We start from the raw sequence: 7,514 nt of genomic DNA, 5'->3' as shown, positions 1-7,514 counted from the left end.
TATATAATGATCATTGCCTGGATATTGTCATGATTATTTGAAGTTCTATCAATTGCCCAACAGTAATTGTTTTCCCACCATTTGCTATTTTTCTCGAGAGAAGCCACTAGTGAAACCTACGGACCGGGTCTCTTTTCACCATATTTGCCTTTGCGGTCTATTTTCTCTTGCATTTATTTTGAGATCTATTAAACCAAAAATACAAAAATACATTACTGCAATTTATTTGTTCTGCGACCTATTTATCCTATCTACCAATTTTACCTCACGTTATTTGCATATCTTGAGGTGTCGTACCCGAAAGGGATTAACAACCCCTTTAACACGTTGGGTTGCGAGTATTTGTTTTTGTGTGTAGGTGTTGTTTACGTTGTGTGAGGAGGTTCTCCTACTGGTTCGATAACCTTGGTCTCATCACTGAGGGAAATACCTTCCGTCGCTATACTGCATCAGCCCTTCCTCTTTGGGGAAATACCGACATAGTTCTAGCAGACATCAGCCAACTTGTGGTTCACCTTGGCGTGAAGTTAAGGCTTCCACTTGGATGGATGAGGTACTCTCCTTCACCTCCGTTGCGCGAATCTTGCCAATAGACAAGTCTTGGATTGCTTTCGAAGGATCTTTGTCACCTACATCAATTGTAAATTGCTCTACTTGCGAGCCGTTAGATTCATCAAACTTCAATCTACCGTCTCTTCAACCTTTTGGGTGAAATTGTTGTAGACACGGTAAGTGTGAGAGTTTGAGCCATAACCTAGTAGGAAACCTTCATGATATTTAGGAGAAAATTTCGAACGACGATGCTTATCAAGAATGTAGCATTTTGAGCCGAATACCCTAAAGTATCCAACTTGGGGTTTGTTACCGGTGAGAAGCTCGTATGCCGTCTTGTCGAGTAGCTTGTGAAGATATAGACGATTTGTTGCATGACAAGCTGTCTCAACCGCTTCCGCCCAAAAGTGTTTTGGCGTCTTGTACTCATCAAGCATCATTCTCGCCATTTCGATGAGCATCCGGTTCTTCCTCTCAACAACTCCATTTTGTTGGGGTGTGTACATAGCCGACAACTCATGTGAAATCCCTTCTTCGTCAAGAAAGGTGTCCACATTGGCATTCTTGAACTCTGTTCCGTTGTCACTGCAAACCTTCTTGATGTTTGCTTCAAATTGGTTTTAGGCCTTCCTAGCGAAGTTTTTGAAGATCTTTTGGACCTGTGATTTATCATCAAGAAAGAACACCTACGTAAATCTTGAAAAATTGTCAACAATGACCAGTCCAAATGAGTTACCACCGAGACTCTTATAGGCATTGAGACCAAAAAGATCCATGTGAAGTAGCTCGAGCGGTCTCCTCGTGGTCATGATGTTCTTCATGGGTCGGCTTCCTCCAACCTGTTTTCCTGCTTGGCAAGCACTGCAAAGTCTATCCTTGTCAAATATAACATCCTTAACACCAAGGATATGATCACCTTTAATAAGCTTGTCAAGATTTTGCATGCCCAGATGACCTAACCGTCTATGCCACAACCAGCCTTTAGAGGATTTAGAAATTAAGCAAGTTCTAGGTTGAGCCTTTTTAGTGAAATCAACAATGTATAGATCACCTCCACGTATGCTGGTAAAGACCATTTTATGATTATCTGTTCGAAACACTTGGCAATCTACTTCAGTAAATAGGACATTTAAACCTAAATCGGCTAGTCTAGATACAGAAAGTAAATTGTAGCCAAAAGATTCAACAAGCATAACATTTTGTATGGAGCTGTCATGTGAGATGGCCACCTTACCAAGGCCAACGACCTTACCCTTTGAGTTGTCACAAAAAGTGACATACTTTCGAGGGCCGTCATTTTTAGCAAGCTCATGAAACATATTCTTGTCCCCGGTCATCTGATCGGTACATCCACTATCAAGGACCCACTCCTATCCTCCAGCCATGTAGCCGCGAAGGTTAGCCATAAGACCAAAGTGTCTCATAGACTCTTCAAGATCAAGGTCACTATCATCATCCTCATCATAGTATCCATGTTCAACACTGTCTTGCAAATGATCATTTCCTGGAGAGAGTGATTCATTAGATATATGATTTTGACAATGTTCATCTCAATGAATTCTAATAGCTTCGGAAATGATATTGCTAATTATTCCAACATCTTCTTTGGCACGCATAAGGTCACGAAGCTCAAATAAACAATATCCAAACTTAAGATCATTGGGATTCATATTATTCAGAGCAATAGACTTGTGAAGAATCTCATCTGAGTTTTTCAAGGAATAGTCTAGAAATTGTTCGTCAAGAAATCTCCATATAGTATAAGCACAATCAAGAGTTGGCAAGTGACTAATCAAATTTCTAGGCAAACCTCTAGTGATAAGATTGATAGTTCTAAAATTGTGAATCATGTCAAGAGACTCATCAGGGGTAGGATGCAAGGGGTCAACAAGGGGTTCAGAAGGAGTAGTAATGTACTTGTTCAAGTGATATTCATGAAAAATTCCAAGCATCTCATTTTTCCACTCACTAAAGAACTCTCCAGCAAGCATAGGCACTCTACATCTAATACTCCCCAATGTAGACCCATCCATCTTCCTCCAATGGTGATTAAACCAAAGCAATGGAAACCGGGCTCTGATACCAATTGAAAGGATCGAGAAGAGGTGTCTAGAGGGGGGTGATTAGACCCTCAACGAGTAAAGATAGCAGCTTTTAAGTTTTTCAAGTTGAGGTTGGAAATTAGCATAATTTCAAGCATTCATAATACAATTCAAGCAAGCATGCAAATAGTATATGAGCAGCGGAAAGTAAAGCATGCATCTTGCAAGAAATTAAAGGATGAGATTGGAGTGTGCAAATGCAATTGGAGATACCGAGATTTTTGGCGTGGTTCCAATAGGTGGTGCTATCGTACATCCACGTTGGTGGAGACTTCAACCCACGAAGGGTAATGGCTGCACGAGTCCACGGAGGGCTCCACCCACGAAGGGTCCACGAAGAAGCAACCTTGTCTATCCCACCATGGCCATCGCCCATGAAGGACTTGCCTCACTTGGGAAGATCTTCACGAAGTAGGCGATCTCCTTGCCCTTACAAACTCCTTGGTTCAACTCCACAATCTTGACGGAGGCTCCCAAGTGACACCTAACCAATCTAGGAGACATCACTCTCCAAAAGGTAATAGATGGTGTGTTGATGATGAACTCCTTGCTATTGTGCTTCAAATGATAGTCTCCCCAAGACTCAACTCTCTCTCACAGATTTGGCTATGGTGGAAAGATGATTTGAGTGGAAAGCAACTTGGGGAAGGCTAGAGATCAAGATTCTTTTGGTTGGAATGGATATCTTGGTTACACATGAGTAGGTGGTTCTCTCTCAGAAAATGAATGAAGGAAGTGTAGGCACGTTTTGATGGCTTTCTCCATGAATGAAGAGTGGGTGGAGGGGTATATATAGCCTCCACACAAAATCTAGCCGTTACACACAGATTCCCAAACTCGGTGAGGCCGAATTGTGAAACTCGGTCAGACCGATTCAGGTCAAAATGTGAACGTTAGAGTTTTTGGTGGGACCGACAAGGTCAACTCGGTGGGACCAAAGTGCAAGGGTTAGGGTAAAACCTCAACTCGGTTTGACCGATTACACAAACTCGGTGAGACCTATTTTGGTAATAAGCAAATAGAGAATTGGTCAAGCAAACTTGATGGGACCGATTGCATATTCCGGTGGGATCGAAATTATTGCAACAGGCAACGGGGAGTTTGCAAGCCCATCTCGGTGAGACCGAGATCCCGTCGGTGAGACCAAACTGATTAGGGTTTGTGGCAGTGGCTATGTCAAATGAACTCGGTGGCGCCGGATAGATCAAATTGGTGGGGCCAAGTTTGACTTTAAGGTTTAGGACATATGTGGAAGTGAGAAAGTGGTTGAGGGCTTTGGAGCATATCACTAAGCACTTTGAGCAAGCAAGCCATTAAGCAACACCTCATCCCCTTTTAATAGTATTGGCTTTCCTATGGACTCAATGTGATCTTGGATCACTAAAATGAAAATGTAGAGTCTTGAGCTTCTGCCAATGTTTGTCCTTAGCATCTTGAAGGGGTTCCACATCCTCTTGTCCATGCCACTCCAATGTTGAACTCATCTGAAATATATTAGATGAAAATGTTAGTCCAACAAGACATATGTTGACATTAATTACCAAAATCACCCAGGGAGCACTTGTGCTTTCAACGGTCTCAAATGCGAGGTGCGGGAGATCGTGGGCACCAAATATGGTGGTAGGTTTTAGAGGGATGGATAGCATCGACGAAGGTGGTGACTCTAGCAAGGGGCGACGTGCAGCAACACTCGCTGGCTATAGGGTGGCAGGTGGTTAGGCAGGGAGAGGTGGGCGGATCGACAGAGTGGTCGAATAAAAACGCAGTGGCGACATGAGGAAGAAGAAGAACCAGAGGTGGGTTGCCCCTGGCTGAGAAGGGGCAGTGGATTAACGGATTTGAAGGCAGGGTATGAGACATCTTAGGTGGCGGAGGTTGCACTGTTTAGAGGGATGTCCGACACAAAATGCTACAATATTTCGTTTACAACATTTCGTCACATAAATAGAAGAAATTGGTGAAACTATGTTAGGAAAATTGATTTGGATGGAAAGATGAGGAAGAATGTAGTTCATGACGGTCACTTTCATCATTTATGTATTGTCGACACAGGAAGACAAAGAGTGAGGGGTGCGTTGGTGAGAGAGTGAGAGGTGTGGGCGCGGTGAGAGAGTGGCTGAGGTCAGGATAAGGCTGGGCAGGTAAGCTAAAAAAATTTGGATAGACAACATTTTTGATATTGTGCGAGAATTTCGTAAGCGCATCAAGTAGATTTTTAATTTATGACAGACTTTGGTTAGATAATCGTATTATATTTATACATCAACAAATTACCTTTTTAATCAATTTACATTGCAAGTAAAGTGGACTTAAATTATTACCCGATTGTGTCGTGCTATCTTTTCTCTACATGAGAAAATTAACATGCATTATGTTTACATATCTTTTGTAAAATATTTCAAAAGCCCGTGGCAACGCACGGGCATTCTACTAGTAATATTATATGTTGCTATTATAGATGGTATCATCTATTGCCATGCAAGACGCATACTAGCACATTATTTGATATGATATTAGGCTGGTCATTGTGGGAGTAACATAGATAGTGACATACATGTCACATAACAAGAAAAAGAAAAGAAGGAAAAACTAATCTAATAATCAACATAACATAGGTTGTATCATGTATCTTTTGGCACAACCTCCCTCGTACCCCCTCGGCACTCGCCCATCTAGGGCGATTGCAGGGGGGAGGGGAGGTGCAGCTGAAGGAAATATGCCTTAGAGGCAATAATAAAGTTATTATTTTATATTTCCTTATTCATGATAAATGTTTATTATTCATGCTAGAATTGTATTAACCGGAAACTTGATACATGTGTGAATACATAGACAAAACAAAGTGTCCCTAGTATGCCTCTACTAGACTAGCTTGTTGATCAAAGATGGTTAAGTTTCCTAGCCATGGACATGAGTTGTCATTTGATAACGGGATCACATCATTAGTGGAATGAAGTGTTGGACAAGACCCATCCGTTAGCTTAGCATAATGACCGTTCAGTTTTATTGCTACTGCTTTCTTGGTGTCAAATATATATTCCTTCGACTATAAGTGCAACTCTCGGACACCTGATGAATGCCTTGTGTTTTATCAAACGTCACAACGTAACTGGGTGATTATAAAGATGCTCTACAGGTATCTCCAAAGGTGTTTGTTGGGTTGGCATAGATCAAGATTAGGATTTGTCACTCCGAGTATTGGAGAGGTATCTTTGGGCCATCTCGGTAATGCACATCATATGAAGCCTTGCAAGCAATGTGACTAATGAGTTAGTTACAGGATGATGCACTACAGAACGAGTAAAGAGACTTGCTAGTAACGAGATTGAACTAGCTATAGAGATACCGATGATTGAATCTCGGGCAAGGAACATACCAATGACAAAGGGAATAACTATGTTGACATTGTGGTTTGACCGATAAAGATCTTCATAGAATATGTGGGAAACTATATGAGCATACATGTTCCGCTATTGGTTATTGACCAGAGAGGTGTCTCGGTCATGTCTACATAGTTCTCGAACCCATAGGGTCGGCACGCTTAACGTTTGATGACGATTGGTATTATATGAGTTATGTGTTTTGGTGACCGAAGGTTGTTCGGAGTCCCGGATGAGATCACGGACATGAAGAGAAGTCTCGAAATGGTCGTGATATGAAGATTGATATATTGGAAGGTTACATTCGGACACCGGAATGGTTTCGGGAAGTTTCAGATATTTTTCGGAGTACCGGGAGGTTACCGGAACCCCCCGGGGAAGTAATGGGCCAACATGGGCCACAGGAGAGAGATGGGACAGCCCACAAGGGGTGGCCACACCTCCCCCCCCATGGGAGTCCGAATTGGACTAGGGGAGGGGGCGGCGCCCCCTTTCCCTCTCCTACTCCCTCTCCCTTTCCCCCTTTGCTACTCCGGAAAGAAGGGAAAAAGGGGGACCAAATCTTACTAGGAGTGGAGTCCTAGTAGGACTCCCCCCATGGTGCGCACCCCTGGTGGCCGGCCTCCTCCTCCCTCCTTTATATACAGGGGCAGGGGGCACCCCAAAGACACAACATTGTCTTAGACATGTGCGGTGCCCCCTCCACCGTTTACTCCTATGATAGTATCATCGTAGTGCTTAGGCAAAGCCCTACGCAGATCACATCACCAACACCGTCATCACACCATCGTGCTGATGGAACTCATCGACTCCATCGACACTCTGCTGGATCAGGATATCGAGGGACGTCATCAAGCTAAACGTGTGCAGAACTCAGAGGTGTCGTATGTTCGGTACTTGATCGGTTGATTTGAGAAGACGTTCAACTACATCAACCGCGTTAAGTTAACGGTTCCATGTTCGGTCTACGAGGGTACGTGGACACACTCTCCCCCTCTTGTTGTTGTGCATCTCCTAGATAGATCTTGCGTGAGCGTAGGAATTTTTTTGAAATTGCATGCTACATTTCCCAATGTGGCATCAGAGCCAGGTCTATGTGTAGATGATATGCACGCATAGAACACAAAGAGTTGTGGGCGGTGATCATCATACTTCTTACCACCAATGTCTTATTTTGATTCAGCGGTATTGTTGGATGAAGCGGCCCGGACCAACCTTACAAGACCACGTTCATGAGACCGGTTCCACTGACAGACATGCAACTAGTTTTGCATAAATGTGGCTGGTGGGTGTCTGTTTCTCCAACTTTAGTTGAATCAAATTTGACTGCGGGTGGTCCTTGCGAAGGTTAAAATAGCAAACTTGATAAATCACCATTGTGGTTTTTGTGCCGTAGGTTTTTACGGTTCATGCTAGAAGCCCGTAGCAGCCACGTAAAACTTGGAACAAACAAAGTAGAGGACGTATAACTAATTTTGTA

This window comes from Triticum aestivum, chromosome 6B (assembly GCF_018294505.1).
Source record: "Triticum aestivum cultivar Chinese Spring chromosome 6B, IWGSC CS RefSeq v2.1, whole genome shotgun sequence".
Taxonomy (NCBI): domain Eukaryota; kingdom Viridiplantae; phylum Streptophyta; class Magnoliopsida; order Poales; family Poaceae; genus Triticum; species Triticum aestivum.
Note: the sequence above shows the minus strand (reverse complement) of the source record.